The sequence below is a fragment of the Coptis chinensis genome, chromosome 2, assembly GCF_015680905.1.
Source record: "Coptis chinensis isolate HL-2020 chromosome 2, ASM1568090v1, whole genome shotgun sequence".
Classification (NCBI taxonomy): domain Eukaryota; kingdom Viridiplantae; phylum Streptophyta; class Magnoliopsida; order Ranunculales; family Ranunculaceae; genus Coptis; species Coptis chinensis.
The window spans coordinates 25,238,306-25,251,881 of NC_141457.1; positions in this window are offsets into that span (position 1 = coordinate 25,238,306).

Sequence of the window (13,576 nt, forward strand, 5' to 3'; positions counted from 1 at the left end):
GTCTAACTGATTTTGGTATAGGAAGTGAAGCAATTTTTTCTATCTTAGCTTTGTCGACTTCGATTCCGTCCTTTGAAACGATATGTCCTAAAACTATTCCTTTTGTAACCATGAAATAACATTTTTCCCAATTAAGAACAAGGTTTTTCTCTTCACAACGTGTAAATACTTTTTCAAGATTTGATAGACAACTATCGAAAGAATCTCCATATATGGAGAAGTCGTCCATGAACAACTCCATAAAATGTTCAACCATATCACTGAAAATGTGAAGCATGCAGCGTTGGAAAGTACCAAGTGCATTGCAAAGGCCGAAAGGCATTTGTTTATATGCAAATGTACCAAATGGACAGGTGAACGTGGTCTTGTCTTGATCAGCAGGGTCTATGACTATCTGAAAATAACCTGAATAACCATCAAGAAAATAGTAATATGCATGACCCATTAAACGCTCGAAAGCATCATCGATCGATGAATGGGAGTGGAAAGTGATCCTTACGAGTGACGGCATTAAGTTTGCGATAGTCAATGCATATTCGCCATTTCACTGGAATATGAGCGGAAATGCATTCATCTTTATCATTTTTCACAACTGTAATGCCAGATTTCTTGGGAACAACGTGTATTGGACTCACCCAAACACTATCGAGATAGGGTAAATAAAACCCGGCATCGAGTAATTTTAAAACTTCGTCTCGTACCACATCTTTCATGGTAGGGTTTAGTCGACGCTGCGGTTCACGCGACGTCTTAGCATTTTCTTCAAGGTGTATGCTATGGGTGCACACAGTAGGTGCAATGCCTTTAATGTCAGCGAGGGACCATCCAATAGCAGAACGATGTTGTTGAATAACATTAATTAAAAGAGCTTCCTGATCGTCAGTTAATTGTGAAGAAATGATAACTGGGTGACGACCATTTGGATCAAGCTGTACGTATTTTAATTCCGAAGGAATAGGTTTTAAATCAGGGGTGGGCGGAGTGGGTATTAAAAATTCTTGAGGAAAGTCATCATCCATGCAGTAAACAGATTGATGTTCATCCAAGTTACTGGACATCATAGTTGTAGGGTCAAATAATGGTATTGACTCTAATAACTCATTTCCTTCTTGTGTATAATCATCGTCCTCAAACTCGGATTCGCTAAAGAAAAAAAATTGGTAAACTTCATCTTCTGGAAACGAGTTTGTTAAATACTCTTACGGAATGCTGTCAACCCTGTTCACCTCACCATCAATGTCAGCCTCTGGAATTTGTTTCATCAATTTGAACACATTTACCTCTACCGATAGATTTTCGAAGGACATGGTCTTTGAACCATCCCTACAGTTAATAAGAGCATTAGCAGTTGCTAGGAACGGACGTCCTAAGATGATAGGAATGGAATCACATGCAACTTCTATATCCAAAATAACAAAGTCTACAGGATAGAAGAAGTCTTGGACTTTTACGATGACGTTTTCCACAATTCCTTTTGGATACTTTATGGAACGATCGACTAACTGTAAAGTCATGGTGGTAGGTTTGAGCTCATGAAGACCTAGTTGTTTAAATAAGTAATATGGAAGTAAGTTCACACTAGCTCCTAGGTCTAGTAGCGCAGTAGCCGTATATTTGTCACCTAAGATGCATGGAACCGTTGGTCTCCCAGGGTCTTTGTATTTGACTATACCATTGTGTTCTGTGATGGATGGAAACTGTTCGGTGAGGAACGCTTGTTGAGGAACATTAGTTCTCTTTTTTGTGGTGCACATATCCTTCAGAAATTTTACATGTTTTGGTAATAGTTTTAAGGCATCGAGAAAAGGCAAGTTGATCGTCAAATTTTTAAAAGTCTCTTGAATTTCTGCAAAATTCTCATCAGGTTTATTCTTTGCCAAGCGTGCAGGAAATGGTGCCTTGCGGCGGAATTTGGAAAAGGGGTCTTCTTGCTTATTTCCTAAATTTTGAGATGTTGACTTTGTTTGATCTGGTGAATCGTTCGTAGGTTCATTATTAGAAATAGATTCATTGGAACCTTCGGATTCCTTTGGTTGATCATCTGGCATACGTATTTGATTGTCTACCATTTTTCCGGATCGTAGAGTAGTGATTGCATGCACCTCACCTTGATTGGAGGTGCTTGTACCGGAGTGCATTAGTAAGTTCAAAGGCGTGTTTTCTTTGGTTTAAGGTTTGGAACCGCTTGTCCAGAAACACGCCTTTCGACTCTTTTCATGCCAATTGTTGAAGTGATTGTTGGATAGACGTTAAAATTTGAGACTGTTGGTTCATGTAAGCTAAGAAAGTCTCGTTTGTCCTATCCGAAACGGGTTGCGCAGGTTGTGCAACAGGTGGATTAGCGAAACCTGGAGGAGTTGTTGATTATAGTTGGGATCTGGATTAGCTGGAACAAGGCTGCGATTGGTTTGATAGTTAGCATTTGAATTATTTTGAAATTGACCTTGTTGGTATTGTTGATTATTTCCTTGGCGGTATGGAATAAAATTGTTGGTAGGTCGAACAGGTGGATTAGCGAAACCTGGAGGAGCCACCATTTGTTGGTTGTTTTGGCGCCAAGCGAAATTCGGATGTTGTCTCCACGGTGCATTGGGAATGTTGAATGCACATGCCTTCTCCGATTGTTGAGTAGGGGAAGCATATAACAAGGGACAATATGCATCAGGATGGTCGGGACTAAGACAAAGGACACATGGGGGCGGTGTCAACGCGTTCATGACCGGTTTTGGTAGTTGATCGTTTACTTGAACTGCAAGGGCATCTACTTTTTAGTTAGGGATTCTATCAAATTTTTATTTAGGGATCGGGTTTTACCTCAAAAATAGATGTGGCCTTTGTAACATTGTCCTTTGATGACCTAGGCGACTTCGGTGTTACCCGGTGTGTACCTTTTTTCGCTTGTTTTTCAAGAAAAGTATAAGGTTCGGTAGCTCCTTTGTCCATGAAGCAACCGCCGTTCATTATATCAAGAGTTTCTTTTGATGATCGAAAGACCATTAAAGAATGAGCGAACAAGGACAGCTTTGTCGGTTGGTGATGAGGACATTCTAACGAGAAGATCGATAAAAACGACTCCATGCTTACGTAAAAAGGATTCATGAGGATTTTGACGAAAAGAATTGAATTTTCTGAAGCATTTCAGTTGTTTTTTTCTGAGTGTAAAACTGAAGCATGAAAGCTTGAACTAGTTTATTCCATGTGTCTATGGACTGTGGCTGTTGTCCTGCTAGCCAAATTGACACTTTTTCCGCTAAAGTGAATGGAAACAGTTGAAGCAAGAGTTGTTCCTTAGAGACTGCTGGATGGTGAAATGTTGTTGCCACTTGTTGAAGCCTACGAAGATGATTGTAAGGTTTTTCGTGCTCCAAACCATGATATATAGGTAACAAACTAAAAACGTTTGGTGGGATACGAAAATCACCGACAATGTCCTCAATTTTGATGCAGGAAGAAGGTCCTTCCTGTAATGCAGTATAGAAGTCCGAGAGGGGCTTCTCAGCTGGTGGAGGATCGTCGGCCATAATGACAAAAGTTGATGGAGACGAAGGATCGTGATGAAGGTAATTAGCAGAAGAAGAGTAATTTTTAGGTGAGAACTTACGCAATTGCTTATCGTATTTTTTTCGACGATAGGTATGTTCAATTTCTTTAGTGGAACCAGACCTTAATCTCATGCAAGCATAAAATTAGATCTAACTTACATAAAAAATTTAGGAGGACTCGAATTTTATTATTATCTTAAGCATTAGAGTTGAACAACATATGCCTAAGCTGCTGCTAACGTAGCAGTGAAGCTAGGAATACGTGTGCATAAACCAACAGCCAGGTCACAAGAGAGATATGAGGGAGGCTTTCCGTGCAAGCACGGTTCTAATTAAGTAACCTCAATCTTTCAAGTTTCCTAGACACCATTGGAATATGATTAAGATTTATGGAATTAAAATTTATGCAAAGGCGGTATTAATTTTAATTTAATTTGTTTTTAATTAATTAATTTTTTATTTTTATTTTTATTTTTTATTATTTATTTTTTTTTTAAATTTATGCAAGGGTTAAAATACAAACATGCAAATATGATCTACTCATACAATACTATGTACGGTAGCATGTGAAGATACTCTACTCATACGTATAGCTATACGAATAGGCAAGCTTGTGTCATCGATAAATACTTCCATACGTACAGGCAAATATACATCAGTAATACGTATATGTACACTAATTTGTAAATCGATATTACGTAAACGATATCAACGAAGAATGTGCAAATTTGAATCACTCATCATTATCTAAATACATTAGCATGCTAATATAGTATCGTCTGCAGATAATCACGACAAAACTAAACATGCAAAGTATTATACATAAACTGAAATCGACTCTTGTATTGCATAATAATTCGATTTCGACAATACTCATTGAGATTGCGAGTGTCATATAGAGAGTAGCTTTACCCCGTAGGGTTTAGAAACAACTTACCCAACTCAGATTTTAACCCTCGTTGGAATGTTCTCCTCTTTCTTGACAAAATCGACTTATTAGACAATACCGTAATGATATCGTGAGAGAAATACTAAACATGCAATAATAGACACTTATACATATAAATATATATACCCATGCAAAACAGTACCATTGGTATGTACATATACATTAATATGCAATTCATACCCACTTAATCGCATATAAATATTTACGGGCGTATTAATATGATTCATGCATATTTCTAGCCTAAGACGTAAATAATAATCCATAAACTAATTTATAATAACTACGTACATGGCATTCATGCAATAAAAAAAACAGTAAAACGTTGGAACCTGTAGCTTCCCGCTAAACCGCCAAAGAGTGAAACAGACGTTTCAATCGTCAACGTGATTAATCCCAATAGATATTCGAAATTTTTAGGTAATTGGTTCGAGAGTTAGGCACGGATATGGATGGGGGTGTATCGATGGATCTTTGGAGGTTGAGCAGGAGAAGCAAACAAGGAAATACACCCGCGGACGCGGGCTACACCTGCGGACGCTGAAGTCTTTCCATCGCAAGCACGGCGTGTCAAATATGCCATAATTAGTTCAACTTTTCACAGAAGTCTTATAATTGCCTGCAGTATACTTTCCCAGTCCTAACTTTTGGTACCTGGATGTGCAACGAAAAATCCATGAGCGAACAGGTCTATTGCGAGACAAAAATACGAAATTTAACAAAAAACGTAAGAACGAAACTAAAAGGAAGAAAGGAAGAGAGTGGGGGTTCCCCCTTGATGCAACTTCCAATCTGTAGCACAAGTCCTATGGCTTTAGAACAGCAGCGACACCATTTTGATATTACACTTTTACTATGTTTAAAGATTGATTATCTAATTTGGTGCAAAAGCGAATTCAAGTTCCTTACTCACGATCTTCGTTTCGTAAAGTTGGAATAAGGATTCGAACCAACCTAAAGTCTAGGACAACTACAAATTGGTTGTTACTCTTAGGGAACTAGTGAGTAAGTTTACTACTAATGCTAGGTTTCTTTCCTATACAAACATTAAAGAAAAAACATTAAGATTTGAAATCATGCAATTAATACAAAATACAATTTACTAAAGAAAAGGTGGAGAGCTAATCCTCCTCATGTGAAAATAACATTTAGTTGTTGATTTGAAAAGGTTCATTTGATTCTTCCTAGACTCATAGACAAGACCTAATGGAAGAAAACTTGATCCCTAACATGTATGGCTCATTAAAGAGTTCATACATGCTAGCAAGTGGAACAAAGCAATGACTTATCTCTAAGCTCATTACTTTGATTCCTAACTAGACACTACACCATCTATCATTTTGGGATAGGATGTAGGTCTAGTTGTTCTTCCTAACAACCTACCAAGCTAACCACAAATATTCTCCCTCACATGAGATGGATTAACTCCCCAAAAGGGAAGTTAGCTCATGATCCTTGGGATGATGAATTATAAGTTAGAAGAACAAAAGAGAGAGAAAGAGGAAGAAGAAAAACTAACTAAACTCACTTGCTTTTTATTTATTTCCTAGAAGAAAACCAAGGTTTCCTCCATTAAAACTATTACAAGCTTTCTTACAAAACTAAAAACTAAATAATAAGAATGACTAAGGAACTAAAATAATACAAGGTAAGGAAAAGAAGTCAAGGGAGTAAATGGAGTGTCCCCCTTTATTTTGTTTTCTTCTTCATTTGAGAGACATCTCATTTCCTCCCATATGAAACATCAAATCACATTTACTTCATTTTTATCTACCACATTAAAACAAAGTGACACCTTGCCTTTTTTTCACTATTAACACCTAATCTAATTAATTACATGCAAGATGTCAACTTTGCACCAATAATTTGTCATTTTTGTCTTGACATGCTCCATGATTGATGACTCATCCAATCTTGCGGGCCCGTATAGTGGGTCCTATGTGCGATCCGATGGCGGTCCGATCTTTGGGCAATTTTACAACTTCCGCCTATCGCGTAGAGTTCATCATACGATTGTCCGAAAGCAACTCACTTGTCGCATTGAGTCCCGGTTCAAGAGGTAGGAGCTTCGAAAGTTTGATGCTTCTGCGCGGATTTGGAAGAATTCATATACATGTCGTTCCTCGTGCTTTATTGCAGGTTTAAACCATATTTCCATGTTTACTGCGAATACCTGCAAAAGTATAAAAATATATTTATTTCATGATTATTAAACACATAGTTAACCAAATTTATATGTCTCAACAGGGTTTCATAATACACTTTTGGGTGCTTATCAGCGTGCTTTGAACAGGAGATTTAGTAGACAAAGAACCAACTACATCTTCTTCGATTTCTATCAGATTCATATCGGCGTTGCAATGAACACCAGCCATTATATCAAGACTATATAATACCTGCATGGCAAATTCAACATCAAACTAGCATGGCAAGGGAGACTAAAACAATATATAAACCAATGAAACAGACGAATGAAAGACAGGAAGAATATCAGTTTATTGGTAAAGAAGATTGTAAAGGAAAAAAAAATATAAACCAAAGGAAGCCCGCCTCCCAGGGACATAAAGTGAGTAATTGAGTATACTAATGGAAGGTCAACTGAGCAGGAAACTCAATTTACCCATACAAATAAACAAGCATGAATCAAGCATGAGCTCTCAAAACTCTTGAGAAGCTTCTCGTGAACTCAGGGCGTAGACTAATCAGCTACTTGTCCACATTTTTTAGATTGGATAATGTAACGCCCGTATTTAAAATACGTATTTTTTCTATTTATTAATTAATTAAATTATTTATTTAAAAATCGGTTGGATTGGATTTGGGATGTGGCCCGATTTCCGGCTTCGAAGTTCAGTATTGGGCTTGGGTTTGGACCAAGTATATAATCACATTGTTCTAGAGAATAGGGTTTTAGAGAATAAAAAAATAATAAAAATGGAGGCAGAGATAGAAACTCGTTTGCTGGAGGGTGGAGTGCGACGACTCGGGCTAGAAGGAATTCGTCGAGCTGTTAGTTAAGGTGAGTAGATTAGTTTTCTATTTCACGAAATATGTTAATGATTCTGGTATTAATATTCGTCCTGTCATTAGTAAAATTGTCGTTATTAAAACTGATTAAAATCTGTTGAAACTCCAAAAATTGAGATGGAGCTGTCGAAGGTTGATTTTGGCCTGTTAATGGAGCGCGAGCCCTCGCGCCCAAACAAAACAATGGTCCTGTATATGATTTGAAACTGTTTATATTTTATTTATTTTCGGTTATACACTTGTGGTGTTGATTGTATTACTGATTGGAGGTTAGTGGGGGATTGAATGCCGGATTTGGGTGGGGCTGTGGAAGCTCTGTTCAAGCTTTGAACAGGCGCTAATGGCGTCGCCTATCATGATGATTGTTTGAACTTTTGTTGTTTGATTTGGTTTGGAATTTGTGGGTTTGATGGATTGTTGGTGATGGAGTAGTGTAGTAGGTGTGAGGGCGGTTGAGTGGGGCTGTGTGAAGCTGTCGGAGGTGGTGGAAGACATTAATGGCGTCGCATGTGCTATTTTTTTATTGAACTCATTGTTGTGGGGTTTTTCTAAGTTGTTGGTTGATGGCGGAGGAGTTAGGGATGAATGCTGGGTTGTTGGTTGGAGAGTGGGGGCTGTGGGAAGCTTTGAACAGCGTCAATGGCGGTCGGGGGTCGAGTTTTGGAGGTGAGGGAAATAGGGATTTGTTGGTATGGGAAGATGGGGTTTTTCGATATGTGTCAAACCGCTGGAATGGAAGAAGGAGGAGGATGGTGCCTGGGTCGGTTTCTCTTGGGCTTGATTGGTTTTTTGGGCCGGTTTATTTTGTTGGGTTGGGCCGAGTTCTATTAGTTTTCTTTGGGTCCGATTGTAAACATTTTGGTTGGGCTTTTTTCAATTAGTTTGTTTTTGTTGGGGCCAGTCCAGAGGACTTAAAAATAGAGATCCAAATTGGGTCTTTCAACATTTAAACTTTTGGGGGCCGGGTTCTAAGGTTTGGGGCTGGCCAGTTGGGTCCGAACCATTACCTTAGTCATGAGCCTATGAGCCATGCACATTGACCTTAGCCACGAACCATGGCTATGACCCTGAACTTGTCGAACATGGAGACGACAGTTTGACTTTGACAATGACAGTTTGACTTTGACCGTTGACCGTTGACTTTGACCGTTGACTGTGAAATGTTGACTTTTTCCAGTTTTTCTCATATTTAAGAATATGGACAAATATAATAATAAAATATTATCGAAAATTGTATAACTTTGTTTGTCATTATCTAATTAAGTTTTGACGTGAGTAGTGTGTAAATCAATAATATATTGACACGTGAAAGAATGAAAGTTGTTATGAGATGTATTGAAATAATTCTAAATATATTGCGGCTTAGTGCAATAAGGTAATTGACCTGCACCTGATATAGTGGAATGATTCTGAGATATAAATGTATGACACCGGAATAAATTACGTAATGAAAATCCTAGAACCTGACTACCACAACTCATGTGATTTGCTCTGTGTGGGAGTATGTGATATGATTGGCCCTTGTGTAGGGTGTATATATATGAGATGTTGATTGACCCATGTGTTGGGCAATCGTAGCTGAATAGTGGCTTGATTATTCCGTTTGCAAAATAGAACGAGACGCGTGATATTTTATGCCGAATAGTGGCAGTACTTGCATAATGGCTTCCGTGTGAGGGTTACCTGGTGTGCGGCATCTTGCTCAGGGTAGTTATGCACGGAGTGGTTCATTATGTAAGGGGAGGCATGTGGATGTACATGTTCGGCGTTGGAAAGCGATTGTGGTAGCCAGGGAAACTAGGTAAGAGATAGATACGACGTGAATTTTAGGGACACACAAAGAAAGCCTTAATTAATATAATTATGGTAATATGTTGGTTAATGATATATATTTAGATAGATGATTGTATATGCTTGGCTGGTTATAATTTAGTTAGAACCTAAGGCGCCTCGTGGAGGAACTAAATGCCTTTTTATTGTGCGTATGGTTTGTTATGTGGTTAGTGGGAAGTTAAAGCGCCTCAGTGGAGGAACTACCTGCCTTAATTATTGTACTTAAGGATGTTGTATTAGTCGTTGAAAGTTAAGGTGCCTCGATGGAGGAACTAACTGCCGTATGGTTTGTGTATATATATGTATAATTATATGTTGTATTTTAGAGCTACTCACACCAGCATTTTTATAATGCTGACCCGATTTGCATGTTTGCTTATCGGGTGTGTTCATTAAATGAACATAGTTGATAAGTATTGACAGGTTTAGTGTTGAAGAAGATTGGTTCTTTGCTTGTGGTTTTGCGTTAAGCGTCGCATTTCAAGATAGGCCTTGTTTTCCTTTGAGGTGATATAGATTTTCAGTTGAGATAATGTTATTTGCATTTTCATTTGTAAATTTTTGTAATGAAGATGACTTTGGTTTAAGTTTAAAATTTTTATTGATTTTTATTTATCCGCATATTTAAACTGTTTTTGGGTTTTTGGGAGTTGAGAGTGCGTCACACCTCGGAGATCGAAGAGTCGGGAACAAATAATATTTTTCCGAATTCTATCAAAATTCGGGGTGTGACAGATAATGTAAGGATACATTACATTTTTAAGCATACATTGATAAATCTATGGCTCCGAAATTGCAGTTTTTCTAACACCTAGCTCACCAATCAGGACAGGGTTATTTTTCGTTCTTCTTGAGATAATCTGTATGCATCTCCTTATTTCATCATCTCTTCCTATAAACTGGTATTGTTCAACTCCAGTCTACACTCTACAGCATCAAATGTCGTGAACATTGATACAATAGCCATTACTATATCAAAACAAGGGAAGTAACTAAAACAAGGGAAGTAACTAACCTGTCCTTCAAGCTTGCGATGACGGGAGATGTCGGAGTGGGGAGTTTGGAGTGGGGAGTTTTTGGAGTTTGGTTTCGGTTTCGGACATTGTTTGACTAAGGTTTGTAAACAAATTTTTGTTTTGTGTTTTTTTTGGTTTAAGTGGTAGAGCTTTGGGGCGTGAACAGTAGGATGTCACTATAAGTATGTTACGATAAGAATGTCATCCTATTAAAACCGATATATATATATATATATATATATATATATATATATATATATATATATATATATATATATATATATATATATATATATAGCCCAAATTCTAAAAAAAAAAGGACCTTAAATAAACTAAGGGCCAAATTCAAAACAACCACAACTTCACCTACAAAATGATTTAAAACATAATCTTTTGTACATATGATTTACTAATCGTAAAGAACATCTCTACAAAAATTCAACTCGATTATATATATATATATATATATATATATATATATATATATAGTTTATCAAATTATATCAAGCTACTTGTAATTTCTATTAAGCTACTAATTCGAAACTTTTAATACCTATTCAATTATAATATTGTTTGTATTGCCAATATCAGCTTGATTTCCTAATGGATTTCAACTCATACTTGTTAATTGCACCACTTTCTAATTAATTAACCCCTAACTCTAATTTAACCAAATTGGCTAGATTCTCAAATTAGTAATTCCAATAAGGAGTTTGGAAAATATTTAATTCCAAAGTGTGTCCCAGCCTCCCAAGTATATTCATATTCGTAAAGATTGCCATTTCTACAAGTTAAAGTTTTTTTAAAAAAATTTAGAAATTGGCGATTTGAGAATACTTGGGATTTCCATTTATGATACTATACAATTTGTGTCACTAGATGTATATAAATTATGCATGTGGGATTGGCCTCTTCAATGGGACTTGTAGAGGAGAAATTATAAAACATATAGTACGGAAGTTTTATAAGTAAGCTCGTCTCACAAACAAACAATGAATTCGTTTTTCTTAAGTTCATCAAACCATAACTGAAGTTGTCATGAAAAATGAACTTAGCAAAAACAGGCTAAGGGAGCTATGCAGACTGAAAAGTATTTTCCACGCATCAACCATCTTTATAAATAAAATAATAATAATAATAAATATACATTTTTATAAGATAACGATTCTCAATAATATTTGCTCACGTAGAAAAATTATAACGAAGAAAAATTGCAAAGGTTGATGAAATTAAATTAAATTAAATTTGAAGTTTTTTTTTTGTCGATGAAATAGTTTAAGAAACAAGTTTGATTAATTAATGTGTGTTTTCTCTTTTATTTTCTTTCTGGGCACCATTTTCATTCTGTGATTATTGGAAGTGCGTCGGTGCTTAGCTCAAAGCGTGTGAATCGAGAAATCTGCCAAAGACCAAAAACTAGGACCCACCATTGTTCCTACAAAGCAGGCAATTTTCCCACTGGAATTCAATTACATGGACCCTATACGTGCCCCAATCTCATAGACAAACCTACTTCCTATGAGACAATCCCTGAACTCAACACCCCAACTCAGACCAAAAGCATACCCCAAAATAATTTCCTCTCTCTTAATAAATCAACAAACTTAACCCGAGTTATTACTTAGTCAAGTCCATGTCATGGTCTAATTTCTATTGCTTTTCAGTTACGGACCTGCACCAGATATTCAAATTCCATAAATTTGGACCCAACGTCATATGTGAATATGAATATGAATCCAGTTTATAGCTAGCCAACAACAGTACATTATCTCTTCACCAAAAAAAACAACAACAGTACATTATCTAGCATACACGTGTCACTATTATTATTAAAATCAATGGTGAGACAGGGATGATTTTTGGACGGTTGGGGAGATGTCACACATGACCAAGGACGAATGATAGGGTTGTTGTGTTAAAAAGAGAAAGATACTTTGATACAAAAGTGGTCCATTTATATCACCCACTTGGCATTTTAATTTTCAACTACTGATTTTGATGGGCGGTTAGACTTGTTAGTGTAAAAAAAAAAAACAAAATTTAGATATTTCTTTTGAGAATTTAACCTCAATTTATATGACATAATTTTTATTAGCTCGCAAGAAAATATGTTACACTATAATTTTCCGTTACAGGGTTTTTACGAATTCTTATGAAATATATATATATGAATTGTGGAATGGGTTTTCTATAATAAAAATTTCAGATTTTTATTGTGTTTGGAATTAGGTCGTTAACGGTGTTGAGATAACTCAAATCAATCTCATAACCCATTAGTCTAGTATTTTTTTTTTCGATAAAAAACCCATTAGTCTAGTATGAAACAAGGCCCAAAATATCACCGATATATATGATATATATTATTTTTTTGGTACACCGACATTGATATATCTGATATATATCTACCGAATATTGAATTTTTTTTCCTGATATATATCAAAATTTCCGATATAAAATTTTATATCGCCGATATAACTGATATATGCAATATTTATGATATATATTGTTTGACTTTTTGACTATTTTTTAATATAAATATATAATATTTCCAATATTTTCCAATATTTTTTTACCGATATTTTTGATATTTTTGATAGTTTAGACTGGTTAAAAAAAATATAGATATATCCGATATATATCAATTTTTAGGTACACCAAAATATTCAACGAATTCGATATTTTGGGCATTGGTATGAAATATGGTTGTATATTTTCTGTATGAAGTCAAGTTCGACATTAGCACTAACCAATAGTTTGTCCTTTAGTCAATTTCTTGAGTGAATGACATCATCTGATCATCCATAGTATATATATATACTCATTGATTTGAGAAATAAAAAATTAAGTAATATTTTAGGGACCATGTTTAAGCCGATCATCTCAAATCGTAATCGATGTTTGAGAAAATGTTAACAGAAGGGGTTGGCCTGAGGAAAAGAAGTTAAAGCATAATGAAATAATGTTACGGGTAGAGGACAGGGTAGGTGTTATGTCCCCTAAACACAGCATTACTATTTGCTAATGACGAGATTATAAATTAACAAATAGGGTGCGCACGATTGCTCAGGCTTAAGATAACAAAATGCGCCTCAGACTTGTTTTATTCAAGAAAATGGTGCGCACAAAAGAAAGCTACCACCCCTGGCTTATAATAATAGTCTGCATAGATAAAGTGTATTGGGGATAGAGGCATTTAATTTGATGACCCAAGA